Source organism: Acomys minous (genome assembly GCF_964271855.1).
Source record: "Acomys minous genome assembly, chromosome: 5".
Classification (NCBI taxonomy): Eukaryota; Metazoa; Chordata; class Mammalia; order Rodentia; family Muridae; genus Acomys; species Acomys minous.
In genome coordinates this window covers 38,266,383-38,286,885 of record NC_140494.1, presented here as the reverse complement: position 1 = coordinate 38,286,885, position 20,503 = coordinate 38,266,383, and the positions used below count along the sequence as shown (strand labels likewise).

At 44.0% G+C, this 20,503-nt stretch overlaps 1 protein-coding gene across 1 annotated transcript in view; it reads left to right on the top strand.

Moving 5' to 3' along the window:
* The first annotated feature begins 14,636 nt into the window (after nucleotides 1–14,636).
* The window catches only part of LOC311598056 (uncharacterized protein), a 39,421-nt gene continuing 33,554 nt past the window's right edge, over nucleotides 14,637–20,503 (top strand). The window contains exon 1 of the mRNA XM_084782855.1: nucleotides 14,637–14,702. The gene's annotated coding sequence lies outside the window, so the exon portion shown is untranslated. The remainder of the gene's footprint in view (nucleotides 14,703–20,503) is intronic.

Below are 20,503 nucleotides of genomic sequence, written 5' to 3'. Positions count from 1 at the left end.
CCTCTGGCAACAACGTCACATCTCCTAATCTTTCCGAAACAGTTCCAGCCATCTGTGGACCAATATTCAAATATATGAGCCTACTGTGGACATTCTCGTTTAAGAGCCAAGTGACTTTAAGGTTACAGACTAGACAACTTTGAAGTCTACTGTAATTTGTTAGAGAGATTAGCTTTGATAAAGGGAATCCTCGTACTCTACTGACAGCGTGAAAGGTACCCCGAGCCAAGACCACACACTCAAGAGTCTGTATTTTGTGAAAGTATTAATTTATTTGAAAGGAGAGAGCCTATTGGCTCTGTTTCTTAACAATTAAACTTTATTATACAACCCAACTAGCTTACACAAAAGGGAAAAAAGGTTAAAGGGAAACAAGAGTGAAACTTCCAGTATCTGTTCCATGGGACAGGTCCCTAGGTGTCTCTGGTCTGCGCGCTGGTCCCGGCCTGTTCGCTGATCCTCTTCCTGATCCACATGCGCTCAAGCCGAGTCTGAACCTGTTGCTCCTCTCTGTCCTCTCTGATTGCCTGTCTCTCACATGCAAGGGGCGGTCTCCCTCTCCCATTGAGGATCGGTTAGAAACACAATAGTTCATGTGGTGTCCCTAGGTCCCCTTCCTGAATTCCAGGCCCAGGATGGCTCCACCCAGTCTATCTCAAGGTTAATCTCCGGGAGTATCCGTGGTGTGTCCAAGGGCAAAGCCCGCCAAGACTGCTTTCACCTGTGACAAAGTTTACAATCCTTCCCACAAGAGCCGGACCTTAAAATGCCATTGAAGGTGTTCCATGCTCAAAAGTACTCTACTAGGAAAGAAGTCCCCAGGTTTAGCACCCAGAGACAAATGCAGCTGTGCTACTGGACCTGACCTCATCCCAAGATGGAAGCAGATCTACCAATACATGGTATTGGTTGTTGTGGGCATTTCTGATGTAACATGTAGATCATCATGGAGCTTTGGAACACTTACAGAGAACTGCTACACCAGGCAATTTGTGGAATGGTCATTGTCCCTCCTAACAGTCCCTATGTGATCACTGTATGGAACAGTTCAGGATAACACAGTTGCACTGAAACCCCACCATGCACCCATGTCAGAATCTGTGGAAGGTTGGGGTTGCCCAAATCTGTATAGTCTAGACCAGATTCCAGATATGTAATGCTATAAGATCTGAGTGTTTCCCCCTGAACTTATATCTTACTTTGTTCCTATATTTCCTTTCTAGATCACTCCTCCCCCCCTCCCCACCCCCCCACCCTCACCCACCCCCCCACCCCCACCCACCCCCCACCCCCCGTCCCTCACAATAGGCGCATTTCCTCCGCTACATTGCTCGTTGATGTATAAATCGATCTTGTAACCTATGACAGTGTTGGGTGTAGAGGAATTATAATCCAACAACATGGCTGCTTTGGCAAGGGATCTGTGTGATCCATCTGGGATGCAGACAGAACACACATCTTTAATCCCTCTGGCTGGAATACAGATACAACTTTAGTACAAACGTTCAAGGTAAAATTAGTTTGTAGAAGGAAGCATCCATATAGTCAGAGATAGGATATGCCCAGCTCTCCCAAGAACGGCACAGGAAAGAGAAGCTATTTAAGAGCAGTGCAGAGAGAGTGTGTCAGTTCTGTAAGTCGGGAGTTAGTACAGTGAGTGTAGTGCAGTAGAGTTGAGTTCATTCCTGAATTCATGCACCTTAGTGTATGTCACTGGAGGCAGTTGAAGCCAGAGAATTAGAAGGAGCCAGAAGATTAGAACAAATTCCCAGAGTTAGTTTGAGGCCAAGCAGAGCAGTTCAGTGAGCAGTCAAGAGAAACCAGATTGAATCGGTCTACTTGGAGAGGAGTTTGGACCAGAACACCTGAGTTCAACCAGCCATCCAGAGTTCAAAATGAATTAGAAAGGGTGAGGTGATTCAGCAGTAAGCCTCTGAGACAACAATTATATCTGGCAAATAAACGTTACATTTGCAGTTGGGACTAATAGTCTATGGAGACATTTAGAGATGGACTAAACGATATACCTAGTAAGAGATTTTTTTAAAAAGTGAAATTGGATGGTACAAGGGTAGAAGGTTATGGTTTAAAATGAGGTATTTAGTTACCAAATTCCAATGAGCTCATTTGATATTTCTATGAATATATTTCTGATGTCTTTGTATTGGAGGAAGCATCATTTCTATATCCTGGTCTAGGAGAATCAAGGGAGGTTCAAGGCAGATACTCTTGACTTTCAAAATATTGTCCCATATCTACAACTTCAGCATCAGAAAAGCCAAAGGAAGTTTCACAACACATACCAAAACACTGCATATGGAATTCTAACAGTGGGTGATGGGCCTGGAGACTGTGCGTCCTTTATCCTGGGAGATGGATGGGCCTGGAGTCAACTGTACACACCGGTGTGATCCCAGGGACTGGGCATCCTTTATCCTGGGTGACGGATGGGGCAGTAAGCACGAGCACACAGAACACCTGATGGTTAATACTTGCCTGAGTTGTAGAAACCCAGGGAAATGTTGCTGAAATTCTGGTAGAATTCTCACAAAAACTAAATCTCTTACATAGATTAATGGATGAAAATATGGACAAAGGACTTACAGACAGATGGAAAGATCCTGAGATGGATTCTGGGAGGTATTTGCTAGGAAACATCAGGGAGGTGGACTTGAACTTTGTTCGATGATTTAAAACATCTGCGTGTCTTGACCAACCTCCTACACTGTATGGGTTCCAACGTTCCCGTGGAAACTGTTTTTCCTCCTGTGGTGTCTGATCCCTGTGTGGCTTATAGAAGAGTTTTAGAAGAGCCGTTGTGCCTGGCATTTACTCCAGAGTGATGGCTCTTAGGCCTTGTAATCTCCTGTATGTAACCGATGATTGTTAGCTGCCTCTGCTTCAGTAGCTCTGGGGTTAAAGGCGAGTGCCACCACCACCACTGAGAATACTGAATTGTAAAAGTATCCTGACTCCCTGAATTGGCTCTCCATCCTCTGTGACAGCTAAGGAAAACTCTAAGTGGACAGCTAGGCATCCACTCTAAATCCCTAAAAGATAAGTTCCCACCAACCTTCCCTCCACCCCAATATTGTAGACATCTTGTGAAATGATTAATGCTTGCTCTGGTTTCTGTAAACTAGCTTATTGCTACTGAACTGGGAGTAAGGCAGTTCCTCAAATAGCTGTAAATTCCACAGAAATAAAGTAAATGTGACCTTGACTTTTAGCCCCTCCCCCCCTCCCTTTAAGCTGGGCCACTGGAACTAAGGAAAGCGGCTTCTTACATAAAAATTTGGCTCATTGCAACTGAATACAGCTTGTGGTCTCCATGTTTCCTAACTCTGTGACACTACAGTGCCAGCGTCAGTGTGGATATCTAGGACCAGTACAAATCGCACGCCCTGGCTTCGCACAGATTTGTGGGAAATGTTGTCTGTGCCAGGGTGACATCACAAGTCGGTACTTGGAAAACAGTGTTCGGCTTTTGGTAAGCATGTGCAGTTAGTCCCCAAAGTTGGGCGAGAGTCTGGTCCTGCTTGCCTCTACAGTTGGATCTCTGACATGGAGGTTGGTCCAGGTTCAGTACAGCCTGGGGGACTGACTGCACGAGGTGCATAGGTCGGGGTGGGGGAGCAGGCAAGGGTGGGATGGAGGCAGGAAGGAGCTGACTTGGAGAAGCTTTGCCAGGAGACGTCAGTCAGGATTCTGGTCAGTGCTGGGGAGAGGGAGCTGGGTTAGAATATATCAGTCTATCTGAATTCATCCTGTGCTTTTGGGACAGAGAAGCTGCCTCGGTACTTCAAACGGAGACGCTTGGAAGGACCAGGATTGCTGGCCAGTGGGGGTGGGGATGATGCTGGGCGCCCATATTTCACTTGCTTATTAGCGCGGCCACTCCCACAAGGCTGTTACACTATTTCTCAGTACATTTAGACGGGAGATCTGGTCCTTCCTGTACTTTACGGCCTGGCTATGTGACTGCTAGATTCCTGCTCATGCCCCATCCCTCCCACTTCTTAGGTATGCCGAGATTCATTAAATATGCGTGGGCTCCCTAGTCCTGAGCCCTGCCTGCTGAGGAGCAGAGTCAATCCCCTACAGGAAACAGTGCCTGGTGCTAGGCCTCCGGACCTCAGACACAGCTTTGCATTCTCTAAGACTATATCTTCTAATTCCTAAAAATAAAAATATCTCTAATTTATTTTCTACTCTCAAAAAATGGTATGATTGTTTATTGCATATGCAATTGTTGTTTTTGTTTTTTCAGACAGGGTTTTCTGTGTAGTCTTGGCAGTCCTAGACTTGCTTTGTAGACCAGGCTGGCCTCGAACTCCCAGCGATTCACCTGCCTCTGCCTCCCGAGTGCTGGGATTAAAGGCCACCACTCCCGGCTTTGGCTCTCTTTTTATCCTGGTTCAAATGTTTTGGTTCTAACCTATGCTTTTCCTAATTCATAGACAAGTAAATAAATGATGTTTTTCCTGTCATCAGCTAACCTAGATTCAACTACAGGCTTCCTGGCTAATGGGTTTGATATTTTTTTAAGTTATTCTATAATGTTCTACTGTATTAACATTCATATGTTTACAATATTAAATTTTATATCATCACCTTAAGCCATGTTTAGCCTAAAATTCTAAAGGTGATAGTATTGGTCATCCAAAAACTGTTCTGTTCTCTTTTATGGACTGTGGTTTTGGACTGTACTTGTGTTGTTCACATTCCAACTTAACAGAGATGAAACCTAAAGTCTTAGTCTTTAAATATTAAGATAAACTATGGACAAAGTTGTCTATTTAAATATTCTTAAGATAGTATCTGTTGCCTGGCATCTTATTATCTTCTCATCTTATTTGCTTTTTGTTAATCAGAACAATAAGTACAACAGAGGAAAGACGAGCAGTGGCCTCCTCACCCTCCTTGTCCTCCTTCTGTATACACAGTCGTCACCGCTGATTTGGTTCTTTCTTATCCATCATTATTAAAGTGAGGCAAGGTGTACACCAGCCAGATGAGCTAGGTGGGTACACAGGTACAACGATAACACGTGACATGCCTTCTAGAGCTGATTGATTTATAAAAAAAGTAGTTACTTAACAGTATATCTCATATACACATTGGAGGTAACGTGGAGAAATGAATAAACCTCTAGAATAGATTGCAAAGGAAGAGTCTGAGCTTCAGGCTTAAATCCCATCCTTATCAATAACAATGGCTGGTGTGTAGGAAGGCATTGTCTAAATGAAGTCGCTGTTATCTGACACCTGGAAGAAAGATCAGGTTTGCTCTATATTTGACTCAGTGTTTTCTTCCTGCTTAGAGTCTCTGGAGATGTAGATACCCTTTTATTCCTGGTACAGAAAGGGAGATTTCCTTACAATGGAAATATCCTTTATGGATAAACTTTTTTCTAGAAGGAACAATATTTTTTTTGGAGGAACAGCCTGTGTAGGAAGTGTTTCATGAGAACAGCTGAGACCGAACAGCATTCCACAGACATGTACTCTCAGGAGCAGGTGGTAGAGCAGAGACACACTCTCTCATTTCTCTTTCCTCCCTCTCTCTTCCCACACTCCCCACCCCACCCCCATCGCTCTTTTTTCCTTCAAGACAGAGTTTCTCTGTGCAATAGCCCTGACTTTGCTGGAACTTGCTCTGTAGACCAGGCTGGCCCCAAACTCAGAGATCCATGTACCTCTCTGTATACTGGTTAATCTAGAGCCACCATGTATTCAGATGTGAATTGCTTGTTCCCAGAGATTCCACCCCCCCCACTCCCCGAGACAGGCTTTCTCTGTGTAATAGCCCTGGCTGTCCTGGAACTTTCTTTGTAGACCGGGCTGGCCTCGAACTCACAGAGATCTGCTTGTCTCTGTCCCTGAATGGTGGGATTAAAGGCGAGCACAACCCCATGTTCTGCAAGCAAGTGCTCGTGTATACCAAGTGATGCTGTGTAACATTGCCTCCAAATTATCCCTGATTGGCTAAACAAATGCCTGCTCCTGGGCTGGGCAGAAGAGAGGTAGGTGGAGATAAGGCTCTTGGGCTTGAAGGATGACAGAAGGGTCACAGGAGGGGCACAAGGAGACAGGGATAAGAGAGGAGGAAGAAGAAAGAGGAGCACCATGGGTTAATGTAAAGAGGAACCACATAGCCAGGAGGAGCTTCCTCTGAGGATCAGATAAAGGAGAGAAGCAGCCCAGATGAAGAGTATGTGCAAGTATTTAGGGGATATTGGATGGGAAATAGCTCAGATAGGCGTACTTTTTAAAAAAAGACATGGGATGTTGGGCTGGGAGGTAAAAGGTAGCTTAGGTGGTTAGTGTGTACCTAGTTCCAGTGTATAGGCATATTAAAAATCTGTCAGGTGCTGTGTCTTTTGTTGGTGCATGGTCTAATGTATTTTGATTCTAATTACTACTTGCAATCTCTGTGATCCACCTTGTAGTTAATAAAAAGCCATCCCACTTGGGCAGGGCAGAGGAGCTAGAGGTGTGGCTAAGGTTCCAGAGAGAGGGAGAGGAATCCTGGGAAGAGGAGAAGAGAGACTGCCATGAGGAGGAAGGAGAGAGACCTGAAGGGAAGAGAGGAGGCCGCCATGGGTTAGATGGAGGAGAAGCACATGGCCAGCGTGGGTGGAGAATCCGGCCCAGATGAAGAACATTAGCAAGTATTTGGGATTATGGATGGGAGGTAGCTTGATAGAAGTTATTAGAAGCAGAAGACATGGGATTGAGGCAGGGATCCCATACCTGCCCCACTATGGAAAACAGTTTAGAGGATTAATGTCTTGCTTTGCCCCAAGTTAACTAAGGCTATTTTAAAATATAACAAGTGTCTGTGTCCTGATTGATTGCTATCCAGGCCTACTGATAATATTAATAATTTTAAAACAATGGTCTTTTATTGATATGGTAGCTGGTTAATTACCACTATAATAATTATTAATAGTAAATATTAATAATAGTTTTCTACAACACCTCTGTTTCTCAAGTACTGTGATTAAAGGCGCATGCCCACACCATCTGGCAATTTCTTTTTATTTTAAACCCTTTTATTTAAAATGTTTCAACAACAAAAATTTCCCATGTCAAAATTAATAAGAACCCCAAACTACGTAACTCATGAACTTCCGTACAGTTAGCACAGAGATACAGAAGTGAAGCTGAGAAATTCACAATGGATTTTATGCTGTCTCTTTTGAATATATATTTATGCACTTATACGCCATCAAAGCCCAACATTTATGACTGAGTTAGAAACAAAACCAATTGTCTGCTGTCCTCTGTCACAACCCACATTCCTTACCTTCGTCACTCCTTCCCCATCCCCTACTAGTTAGACTTGACTCTCTTCTACATGACACCATGGACCCATATGTAAATCTGTCCACACATGTACATTTACTACTGCTTAGGATACGCATCTGAGGGAAAGCAGTTTTCTCTTTCTGATACTGTGTGACCTCAGTTAAAATACATCCCAAGTCCATCAATACTCCTGCAAAACATTTGCGATTACATTTTTCTTTACCACTGTAAACCATTCATATTGCATTAGTCGGGATTCTTTAGAGTGGCAGAATTTATGGAATGAATCTCTTCATATAAAAGGAATTTATTGGAATAACTTACATGTTGCAGTCCAATTAATCCAACAATGGCTGTCTGTAAGTGGAAAGTCCAAGAATCCAGTAGTTGCTCAGTCCCACAAGGGTGGGTGTCTCGGCCGGCCTTCTGTCTAAGCTGGAATCTGGGGAATGGGCAAAGCAGGGCAAGCAAGCCAAGAACAAATAGGCCCTTCCTTCATCCAGTGTCCTTATCTAGGCTTCTAGCAGAAAGTAAGATGCAGATTAAAGGTGTTCCTCAAGATCTGGGTTGAAGGCATGCGACCATCCATATCAAAAGCCTGTGCCACCTCCTGATCCAGATCAAAAGCCTGTGTCTTCCAGTGTCAAGATCTGATCAAAGCTGTGCTGTCTTCCTGCCACAATGATCCAGATCACAAGTGTGCCCTCCATTTCTGGATTGTAGTTCATCCCAGATATAGTTAAGTTGACAAAGGAGAATAGCCATCTCTCTCTCTCTCTGTCTCTGTCTGTCTGTCTGTCTATCTGTCTGTCTGTCTGTCTCTCTCTCTCTCTCTCTCTCTCTCTCTCTCTCTCTCTCTCACACACACACACACACACATACATTTGCTCTCCTATAGATGTGTAGGTGGGCATTCTTTCTTAATCTTTTTGCCCTGTACTTGTTTTCACAGTAAACCTTAAGGCTTCATGCTGTTAGGTCTGAACTGAGTATTCCAAGCTTGAGGTCTGACTGGTTCTCTGGTGACGATCCAAGGAGCATGTCCACCTTTCCTTTCCTGAAGGCATATAAACATTGAGCAAGCCCAGCTGTGAACATTTGAATGGACACAGCTGGAATTTTGAAGATGGCAGTTGTTTTGCTGTGAAAATATTATAGAGCATTAACTTTATTTTTCTTTTTTCTTTTGGTTTTTTGGCATAGTGTTTCTCTGTGTAGCCTTGGCTGTCCTGGACTTGCTTTGTAGACCAGGCTGGCTTCGAACCCACAGCAATCTGCCTACCTTTGCCTCCCAAGTGCTGGGATTAAAGGTGTGTGTCACCACACCTAAAGAGCATTTTTGTAATAAAAGAGGTTAAATCTAAATTACACATGGAGGGTAATTAATAGGCTAGAATTCCCTCCCTGCATACTGCTAACCATCTTAACCTGTAAGACTCCTGGTTATTATACGAAACAAGGCAACTTTTATGATTTATAGTGCCTGTAGTGTTATTTGTCATAATCCTTATTAAATTTATGCTTACAACACCTAACAATTTTGCTGAGGTTTATGAGGGAGCCCTGATAAACCTATGATGCTGTAATTATTGCTGAGAGATTTAAGACAGAACTTCTCTCTGGTCCTCAATATGTATTACCAGCCTTTATTACAAACACATTTAGTCTAAGAGATTAAAAAAAAAATAGTGGTCTCTGTTCTACATAGACGCCTGTTAGCTGTTCTTAATTATAGTGTTTTGTCTTGTTTTTTCTTGGTTGATGGTTGATCTGTCTTCCCTGTCTCAGAGTCAGGGGCACTTACCTCAGGACAGAATATGTGAGGAACCCCTACCCTTGCAGTTTGCTTAAACAGTGTATGTTCATAGATGTGTACTGTCACCCAGACCCAAAAGATGACTGTTTTCTGTAATGAAAAAGTTGAAACAAACCCTAGAGTATCCAGGCTTGTTGGAGCAGAAACCAAGGCAGACCACATAAGGCTAAGGAATCTCAGGGACACAGGGAATGCCCTGTCAGCTAGGGGAAGCAGCCCAGAGACCTAGCAGGCATTAGGATGCAGCAAAGCTTCTCTAACATGAGAGGCAAACAGGTAGGGTGCCCTCTAGAAAGGAAAACAGGGCCCCACAACCCCTGGCCACTCTGAGGTTGAGCCCTGGCCTCCATGGCTGGTTAATTTTCTTGATGCCTGGGGTCTCAGAATGGCAAAGAAGTGCAGAGTGGAAGCTCCACCCTTGCCAACACTGACTCTCCTACTCAGGAGGCTCCTGCAGCCACTGTCCCTGCCATAGGTGCACAAGTCCTGCCTCTGTTACCTCAGGACGTGAGCACAAGAAAGCAGCACACTTCCACCCTCAGGTTGAGCCCTGGCCTCCATGGCTGGTTAGGTTTCCTTATGGCCCGGGTCTTGTAAGAAGTGCAGAGTCAAAGCTCCACCCTTGCCAACACTAACTCTCCTGCTCAGGGGGATCCTGAAGCCATTGTCCCCGCCATAGGTGCACAAGTCCTGCCTCTGTTACCTCAGGATGTGAGCACAAGAAAGCAGCACACTTCCGGCCTGCTCACCTTGCACTGGGTTCCTGTAAGGTAACAACACTTAGTGAACATCCAGCAAATCCCTGTGACCCCCTCAGTGGAAATGAGTGAGATTAACAATGACATAGGGACTGCATTTCAGCAATAGGTGACAGACACGTTGTTGGGATAAGGACAAGTATTGAGTAAAACAGTGTCAAGTGTGCAGAAATTGAAGGCCATTAGGTATCGTGCTGGACAAATATTTTGTTAAGTTTGTCAGAAGTTTGGTGCCATCACAAGCTGCATATTCTGAGTGAGCACAAGAACCAAAGAGGCAACAAGAGCCACTTGGAGTCAAAAGAAATTAATGAATTTTAAGGTTACTTTCATTCCCACGTTAATGTATTGCTTCCTTATTTTAAAATACGACTGAGTCAGCGAGGTTATTTTTTCAGGCTGACTTCAGGTAGTAAGATTAAAATTACAACATACGGACCAAAAATGACTTGTAAGCCTAATATTTCTGCCAAAGGCTCGACTCACATTCATAAGTCTCCTGTTGTGGATCTGTAGGTAAAAAGGAGCCTGACTTCCCCAGGGCTGCGCTGAGTGCTGATAAGGCTTCTCCCTCCCATAGTCTACTGCGGGTTGCCAAGGACAAATCACCCGACTCAGAAGACTGGACTCGGTCGCACAGACTTCTGGGAAATGTAGTCTGACTACAGTGACATCGCCGTGGTCCAGAATATCCCTATCTATTCCTTGGTTTACAGGCGTGCGCCTACCCAGAGTTGGAGTTCTGTCCTGCAGTGCTGCCCGGTCGTGTCTCTGACATGAAGGTCGGTGCAGGGAGCAAGGCTGCTTGAGGCCCTGTGCGGGGTGCAGGTGTCAGTCTTGGAGGAGCGGACTTGGGCTAGGTGGGAGGTGCAGTGCTGCAGTGCCTGGGACTAGTGAGAAGGCAAGTCAGGGCTGGGGGCAGGGAGAATGATATTGTGCCCCGGTGAGGGTTTCCTCAGAAGCTGCATGTAGCCCGAGTCCACTTTGGGCTTCTGGGAACCAGAGCTGCCTGGTAATGGGGGTCGGGGAGGGGCGGTGTAGATGACAGTGCAAGGTCCAGCATTGCCAGCCAATGGTGGTCTGCTGACAACCTGATCCTGAGGAGCTGCAGGGAGCTCACTGAACTGCTTTGCTGGGAAGCATGCTTCACTAGCTTCCCCATTCTCACATGGATGCTGTCAGATTCCTCGGTACCTTCAGAGCACATGGGCTTTCTGTCCCTCATATTCTGTAGCCAGAGTATTGTAACGTTTTTGAGGTCTGATTCTGTTTATTTTCTCTGTCTGTTAAAGAATTAAAAGAGGGAAAATCTGGGATGCAATAGGTCATAGATGAGAAATTCTCGAATACAGGAACCAGAATGTGCTGTTGTAGAAAAACTTTGACTAGCATGAGAGAGAACATATTTGGAAATACACAGCGAGGCCCCTTGCTGGGGAATCTGAACTCAGCTTCACCTTGAGGACTAAGGTTTCTTTCTTTCATTCTTTTTTTGGGGGGGTAGGTGGGTGGGGTTGGGTTTTTTTGAGACACGGTTTCTCTGTAGCCTGGCTGTCTTGGACTCACTTTGTAGACCAGGCTTGCCTCGAACTCACACCGATCTGTCTGCCTCTGCTTCCCGAGTGCTATTGTGAACGTGTCTGTCATAGTGTCCTCCTTAGTCATTCTCACATGCAGTCACATCTCAGTGACATATCTTGAGCTGAAAGGTGTCTGGTTGCCCTGACAATTCTCTTAAAGTCTGCACAGCATTCCGCTGTTCTCTTCTTTCCAGGACCTATGTAAGAGTAAGTCAGCTGTAGAGAGCACAGGTCCCCACTCTTACTGGGCACCCTCCACGCACTGGTGCTTTAAGACTCAGGAAAACATATGGGCTCTTTAAACGTCACAAATTCATCTAGACATCTACTGTACAGAGAAAAGCATGGGACGGTGGCATCTGGAGCAGGGGCAGATTGATCATGACAGCCAGTGGTCCAGGAAGTCTGCCCTAAGCTTGTGCCTCCCAGAAAGGGCAGGAAACTGCACCCTCGCTAGCCCAGCATTATGAGTGCCTGAACAACGGCTGTGGCACATGATGCTCTGCAGGGAGGAACCTGGCTAGACACAGGAGTACAGGCACCTAGGAATGCTGCGAGAGGGAGGATCCGTCTTCCGCAGGAGTGAGCCCACTTGCTATTCATCCAGTAAAACCCACTTACACCAACACTGAAGACAGTCAGCTGCTCATATTTACATATGTGTAGATGCATATATATTTACATGTGTATAACAATAATAATTAGAGAAAAATGAAGAATATGTCCTATATTTGAGATGCAGTGCTGGGGAACAGGAGAGAAGTTGAAATAAGGAGATAGAGGGGAAAATGACATACTTATTATCTTAATTCAGTAATTTTTCAGAAAAAATATATAGTATTGTCAGTTGTGACAGTCTGGGCAGAAGTGGAGATTATTTCAGCCAGGCAAAGATAAGTACCACGTGATCTTATCGGCCTGTTAAATGTAACGAACTGTAATGCACTGAAATTGGAGATGTAATGGCATTTCCAGTTGACATCATGAAGCCAAGGCTTGGGGACTTCCGGAACGATGCAATAGCTCTGGGACAGTGGTTTAGGGGAGAGAGGCTCCCAGCACTGTTGCCCTGAATGTTGGGTGTGTGTACAGATTGTGTTGGGTACACTTAAGAATCCTACAAGATAATGTTTAAGTTGAGCCTAGCAAAACTGAGAAAACCGTTGCAAAGCTTACCCATGCAATTTCCATTACAAAATGCCCCACTAATATCTAAATTTCTGATATTGTCATGAATTTGTAAAAAGGAAAAATAATATATGACAATTCTCATAGGTCATTCTTGGACTTTATTCAATAAGTTCTGAAAATCAGGAATTTGAAATTAGAGAAATTTGAAATAATAAAATAGCCTCAGCAAATATATTTCTCAACCACAACACACTGGTCCACAGGTGTCATGTGTCAGACCATGTTCTAGGTCTGTCGCAAACACATCAGTCAACACCTGTCAGAGTAAAGGTGGAAAGAGAAAATGACTGAAGGTCTGAGTGTTGTCTGCTCTGTTTTGAACTCTCAGTGGTGTTAGCCCTGCACTTGCTGATTTTCTCATATGTTCAGATGGTTAAATAGGATTTAGTCTGTGAGTTCTTGATTATTGCTCTACTCCTTGCCTGCTCCTTGTATCACTACTGAACTCTGTACAAATCCATAAATCCAGAAGACAGCCAAAGCCACTGCATCAGAATCTGTATTTTAATTAAATGCCAGACTTATGATTACGCATATTAAATGCTGACAAGTACCTTTTCTTTCATGACGACTGTCTCCTGTGAGAAGTGTACATATGCTTGGTGTATAGTCCAAGCATGTGGCACAGAATTCATGTCCTTCTGGGATGCTGTCTTTTACATTTTACGGTCTACATATGTGACATCAACATGGTCTCATACCATCTTTTTACCTTGTCTTTCCTCGAAGATGGATCCAATGTGAGATCAGGTGAGCACCTTTGATATGTCTGAGGAATATTACTCACCAATGTAGGAAGCACTTCTTCCTCCCTTTCATGCTGGACAAAAATCTAGATTTGTGTCCACAAGCACATGGCATATGTTTGGGTTTCTATTGCTGTGATAAAGACTATCAGGAAAGGTACCTTGGAAAATAAAGGGTTAATTTCAGCTTACAACTTCTGGTACCAGAAGTTTCACTGAGGAAAGCCAAGGCAGGAACCTGGAGGCAGGAACCTGGAGGCAGGAACTGGAGCAGAGGCCACAGAGGAACACTGCTTACTGGCTTGCCCAGCCTGCTTTCCTATACCGCACAGAAGCACTTGCCTAGTGCAGACACCACCCACAGTGGGCTGTGGTGTCTCATGATCATCACTAAGTAATGAAATGCCACAAGCTTCCCTACAGGACAGTCTCATGGAGGCATTTTCTCAATTATGCTTCTCTCTTTTCTGATGACGCTAGCTAGGGTCAAGTACAGGAAAGCCCAGTGCATCTTAATATTTATATTATTAGTGGTTTTAATTACTTAAAAGTGTGGTATCATTCTTGATCTTTGTTTCAGAAAATGCTGTCCTTCGGCGATGTGGCCATTGAGTTCTCTCCAGAAGAGAGGGAATGCTTGGAGCCTGCTCAGTGGAATCTGTACAGGGATGTGATGTTGGAGACGTACAGCAACCTTGTGTTCCTGGGTGAGGAGTGTGCATCTACAGTGAACTGGCATCTCACCATCAACGTGTAGCTTCCTGGCTTTGCACAATATGTCATGGGAGACTGTGCTTTTCAACAGCGAGTTCCATATCATTCATTTTAAGAAAAATTGGAGAGGTTGCTCCATAGCTAAGAAAGATTTCATTGTTTTTCTCTCTGTCTAACCTGCTGTGTCAGAAGCATGCATCCTTGATTTTACTGGGACCCTTAGAAATCACTGGAATGGGACATGGAACACACTTGTTAAATGAAGTGTTTCACAACTCAGTTTTAATGTCTTTCCCATTAAATGAAACTCTGGACATCGTACATTCTTTTATGTATAGTAGTACACCTGTCAGAAGCCACTTAAGGAACTAATTGTCTGCAATCATTTGTTGCCTCATCTCTTCCCTTATAAACACTGTCCTGGAAGGGTCGTGACAGTTCCCAGTAGAAGAACACTCAAACAGTCTTGTTCTTCTTTCCTAAAACAGGTCTTGCTGTGTCTAAGCCACAGCTGGTGACATTTCTGGAGCAAAGACAAGGACCCACAGGTGTGCAGAGACGAGCAGCAGCCACTGTGCCTCCAGGTGTGTAGAATGAGGGGGACAGGATCAGAGTTGGGGTGCATGCTTTCCCACGTGTCTTGAACCATGATAAGGGAGTAATTCTTTAGGTCTCCCCCTCCTGTCTTTGTGGTCACAGAAGCACGTCTCTCAAGCACTTATGATGGTTCAAGTCTTAGGCTTTGTGTTTCCCTAACAGTGAGCTGTACTTGTGTTAACAGTGACCACTGAGTCTTTTCTCTGTGTTGGGTCTCCATTGTAATGTAAGACTCAGGGCAATCCACTCAGTGCTGGTCAGACTGAGAGTCCTTTATTTGGTGGAGTTGAGAGCAGGCTCATGGCAGAAAGATCTTTATACCGAGTGAGCATGACTGGGTTCATACAACCAAACCCACAATTCCATCGCACAGAGGAAGACAGGCACAGAAGGCTCAGCAGTTTCTGTTCTGTTGATTAGAACAATTGGGGTGGAGAGCACTTGCATGAAAGTCAGACAAACTAGAGTCCTTCCCCACTGATCTTCAGGGAGACTCAAAGCATTGACTTATTATTGTATAAGGGCTTGTAGTGGGCCATTTGGCACACTAATTCAACAGAGGCTGTTTCTTTTTCAACAAAGTTTTACAGCCAGCTGATTTGCAGGGCCATGCCATTAGACCCAGGACAGAAGGATGAGAGGTCTCTCAAATAAATCCTTTAGGTGTTCACCCCTGGATCCCCATCAAACCAGTTATGGAGCCAGCGATTGTGGGCCTCTGTTTCATGTCAGTAGGTGTAGGCCTTCTACTGAGTTGTAATGCTCCTTTTTGTTTTATTTAAAGGGAAATCTTTACATCATATACAAGGTCTAACTGCTATTCAGATATTCACAGTCATAAGTCATTAAAAATACATCAGAAAATTGTATTTCTAATTCTGATGTTCCCCAAAATGTCATAGCTAGTAAAGTGTTTGGTTCCAGGGTCCAGTCATTGATAGCCATTGTGGTTGGCCCTATAGGAAGCATTGTGGCTAATATCACCATGAGTCCAGTGGGAGGAAGAGAGCTCATGATCTCTCTCTCTCTCTCTCTCTCTCTCTCTCTCTCTCTCTCTTTTTAATGATCTCTTCTTCTCAAAGTCTCCTGCTCTGGGTGGCCTTTCACAGTTTACATCTCTTCTTCCTCAGGCCTTATTGCTCTCTTTACCTAGCTGAGGTGTGTTCACAGGTGGTACCTGTAACTTAATTGAAATGAATGCCCATAGTTCAGCCTGCTGTGCTTCCTGGCGCTATGGCAGAGCCTCTGTTCTGTAGTGTCTCACACTTTGCAGAGACTGCTTACAGAATCAGGCACTGACTTTTCAGCTCAGGGCTTAGCTTTGTTTAGAGGAGGAGTGTTGTGGTTAAATTTAGAGGTAGTGTCTAATGAATGTTTATTTTTAGCCCTATAATTACAATGACAGTATTTTCTAACCTGCTTGAAATCAATGAAGACAGAGACACCTGTTATATTTTAAAATAGCCTTGGTTCACCTGGGGCAGGGAAGATATTAATCTCCTAAACTACCTCCTATATTTGGACAGCTTTCCCATACCTGCCCCAATTTCATGCCATCTGCTTTAAATAACTTTTATCAAGCTACCTCCCATCCATAATCCCAAATACTGGCTAATGTTTTTCATCTGGGCCGAATCCTCCACCTAACCCATGACCGCCTCCTTCCTCTTTCTCTTCCCGTGTGTCTCCTTCCTATCCCAAGATCTTTATCCTGTCTCCAACTGCTTCCTTTCCCAAGAACCTCTCTGTCCCCAAAGCCTGTGAACCATAGCCACGCCTATCCCATTTGCCTACTCAGGTGTGTCGGCTTTTCATTGGTCAAACAGGAATAAGTTTGTAGGCATGGTTACACAGCAATATTTGGGGCACATTAAAAGACAGCAAGCAGTAATTAGCATCAAAATACATCAGAACAACCTCCAATAGAAGAGATGTCAAAGGCAGGGGGCCAGAGCCCACTCTGGCAATATCAACCAGTACCTGGATATGGAGCATGAGGCTGAGGAAATAACAAGATATAGGAAAAGATAGAAAAGATACAGCAAAAGGGATAAGAAAGAAAAGGCAAGTATGCGGGAGGACTAACAGTAAATACTGTAGCCCTGAGTTTATTTCTCTCAGAGCTTTTATACAGGTGTGAACACATAGGTGTGAACCAAAGGATGCTTAGAACAGAAACAAAAGCTGCCAATTACTTTAGTTATCTATATGCTTAAGACTTCTTTCAAATTTTAGGTCAAAGAGTTACATCACGCTCCACATCCTGACCTGGAATTAATAATAAACTTTCTTAACCAACACAAGTATCTTGCCAAGTCCTCAAGGCTATGTGAGAGTTTGCAAGCCAAGGTCAAAAGTCCTCTGGCCTGCTTCTGTTAAGCACCTCAAAAACTGGCTCCTGACAGCAGGGACAGGACATGGCCTTTTGAGCTAGCTTGTAGTTCACACACCTTTTGAGTCCCAGGCTCAGGTACAAGCTCCCCTGCGCCCAGTCTCCTCAGCTATCAGTTCAGGAGACACTGAGTGCATGGTGGCTGCAATGAGTGACTCCATTGCTTGGGACATTCGGGCTGTGGGTGCAGAGGCTAAGGTCATCTCAGCTGACAGAATCCATCTCCCTGTCTTGGGAGACATGAGGAGTAAGTCATCTTCCCTGCAGATAAGGACTAGGAGTTCTGGTCTGGCTTACAGGCTACAGGGAGACAGGAGCAGCAGATGTTGGCAAGTCCTATCCCCCCTGCATCCTTATCCTGTGATGAGTAGCTGCCAGTTACTCTGGTAGGTCTGTGTCCCATTGGAGGGTCACTGTGCCAGTCTACCCTGGGTGTGTCCTGCTGTGCAAGTGTAGGGTAGATTTACTGCTCTTAACACATGCACTCAACTCAATAACCATTTTTTTTTAAGTACACCTGATTGTTGAGGTTAATTTAAAAGTATGGCCTAATAAATGTTTATTATTAGCAACATACATTTTATTATGGTGGTATTTTCTAACCCGCTAGAGCAATCACTGAAACACAGACACCTGCTATATTTTAAAACCGCCTTGGTTTACCTGGGGTGGGGCAGATATTAATCCCCTAAACTATCTCCCACATTGGGGCAGGTATCCCATAACCTTCTAATAATTTCTTTCAAGCTACCTCCCATCCATTATCCCAAATACTTGCTAATGGTCATCATCTGGGCTGAACCCTCCATCCATGCTGGCCATGTGCTTCTCCACCTCACACATGGCGGCGGGGAGGGGACGGGACTTCCTTCTCTTCCTGTCTTATTTCCTCTCCTCTTCTGGTTTATCTTCCCAAAGCCCAGGCACCTTAGCCACGCCTATCCCATTTGCCCTAACTGAGTGTGTTGGCTTTTTATTCAAACAGGAACAAGGTTTTAGGCAAGGTTACAAACATTTTGGGGTGAGTCTGCTCATTTGGGCAGCAAGCAGTCCAAACCCTAATACTTGATTTTGAATATTATCTATTGAGCAGACATTAAGTTGACTTAACATTTGTTGGAGGTGCCTGCTTTAGTCTTAACTTTGATGAAATGTACAGAGGACTGTATAATGGAAGGTAGATATTAGTCTTAGTCCAGTATCATCTCAGTAAATGAAGTGCATTGTGTTTAGCATGATACAAATATAATTTTGGGCCCATTGATTATATTTAATCATGCATTATGTGACTCAGCAGTACTCTATTGTGTCTGAAGTACATTTACTGTAACAGTGTACAGTGAATTAGTGACTCTAATCAGAATAGGATTTAATAAATGAACGTTATTGCTATTAAAATTTCAGCCTGAAAAATTATAATTATTTATCAGAACCCCCTTTCCTGAAGTAACTGTAAAATAAATACAGTCCCCTGGAGGAACTGGGAACTTCACTCTCCTGATGCCTGTGTGCTTCAGCATTACAGAACTGAAGTCAGTCTCACAGATCTCCTATGTTTCGTATCTGCTTCATCAGAAAGTCCACCATCAGGGGGAACAGCAGTAGAGCTGACCTTTTCATGAGATACATGTAAGAATAAGAAGGTGTACAGTGACTTGTCAGTTCATACCATGGCTCCATTCTCCAAATGGCTAAATTTTAAGAAAATTAACAAACACATAAGTAACTAGATGGACATTGTTAAGTCAGTGGTTCTTTTAGAACATTATAGCCTTAGGAATGTTAATAAATGTTGACGATTTAAGTAAGTTATCTTTAAGTCCCCTCCTCCATAATGCCTTTTTACGTAGTCAGACCTAGTGTAAATTGGCTGCAAGATTCCGTGCTTCATGCCCTTTCTTCATTTATATAATTTGTATTACCTTAAATAATTTAACCCTTTTATTGGAGAGGCATCTCAAATATATATCTTCCATATCTTTCTAAAATCACTTCACTGGTCCATATAGAAAACATTTACATGTCAGGAAGAAGCTTAGAGATGTCAATAGCTCCGTATAGAACAAGAGCCCAATCTGTGACTGACTGAAGAGTCAGTTGAGATGCCCCCTCCCTTGGGTCTAGGCCTCTGCTCCTTTGACCCTTTCCCCCCTTCATTAAGCAATTTCACTTGATACATAAGAAGTTTAACAAGTAAACTCAATATGTGGTGTAATAAAAATGTCCGCAGCGTATGGGCGTTAGGCAGTATTTATTTATTTATTTTTTCTGGGCCCTTAGCCAGAGCATATAACAGTTTCCCCAGGATTTCTGAGAATCAGTCCTGCAACCCAGTTTTAGTTTTTCTGGCCTGTGTACCCTAGTGTCTCCAGGAAGCCTTGAACCTCCATGCAACTGGTGCTTTATATCATGCAACTGTCTGGGAGGAGTGATTGGATGCTCAGGTGAGGGCTCAGCGGCCTTGCCTATGTCCTCCTTTTTTGAAGGAATGCTAACTTTGAACGAGCTCAGCTGTAATTATCTGTAGCAAGCACAGCTAGAGTTTTGAAGGTGCTAGTTGTTCAGCTGAGAAGATCCTATGCAATATCATCTTTAAAAAAAGATTTATTTATTCATTATGTATACAATGTTTTGCCAGAATGTACAACTGTAGTCCAGAAGAGAGCACCAGGTCTCATTAAAGATGGTTGTGAGGCACCATGTGGTTGCTGGGAATTGAACTCAGGACCTTTGGAAGAGCAGGCAGTGCTCTTACCTGCTGAGCCATCTCTCTAGCCTCCAACATCATCTTAATAAAGGAAGGTTGAATGCCAACTACACAGGAAGGGTAATGTGAAGAATGCATATAACCTGTGCACATTCTCTTTAACCACTGTGCTCTGAATATGTCCAGGTAAACCTTATAGAAAACGCAAGACAGTCTTTATGATGTAGACAGCTTATAGCATCTACCAGAATTTAGCTGACTATGGTTTTGCAGTTACTACTGAGAGATTTTAGTCAGAATATGTCTTTTATCCTTTTAAGGATGAGCATTCCATAAGTCCTTATTCTTCATATCTTTCTTCCATGAGGTAAACAATAGTAGCCTCTACTGGAAGTAGCTCACCTCTTAGGTGTTCTCAAGCTCATGGTGTCAATCTCGTTCCCCCCACACACCCCCCACAGCTGTCCTGTTCCGCGTCTGCCTGTAATGGGGTCAGGGAGCCAGCATGACCTAGGACTAGGGCTTTGGAAGACTGTCTTAGTTATGCTTGCTTTTGAAGTGGGTGGGGCATATCTGTCAATGCCGCTCCCGTCCAGCAGGAAAGACACCAACACCGGGAATTCTTCTTGCAGCAGTTTTTTATTCAGGATCCTTGACTACCAGAGTGACCCTGGGAAAAGCTCCCACAG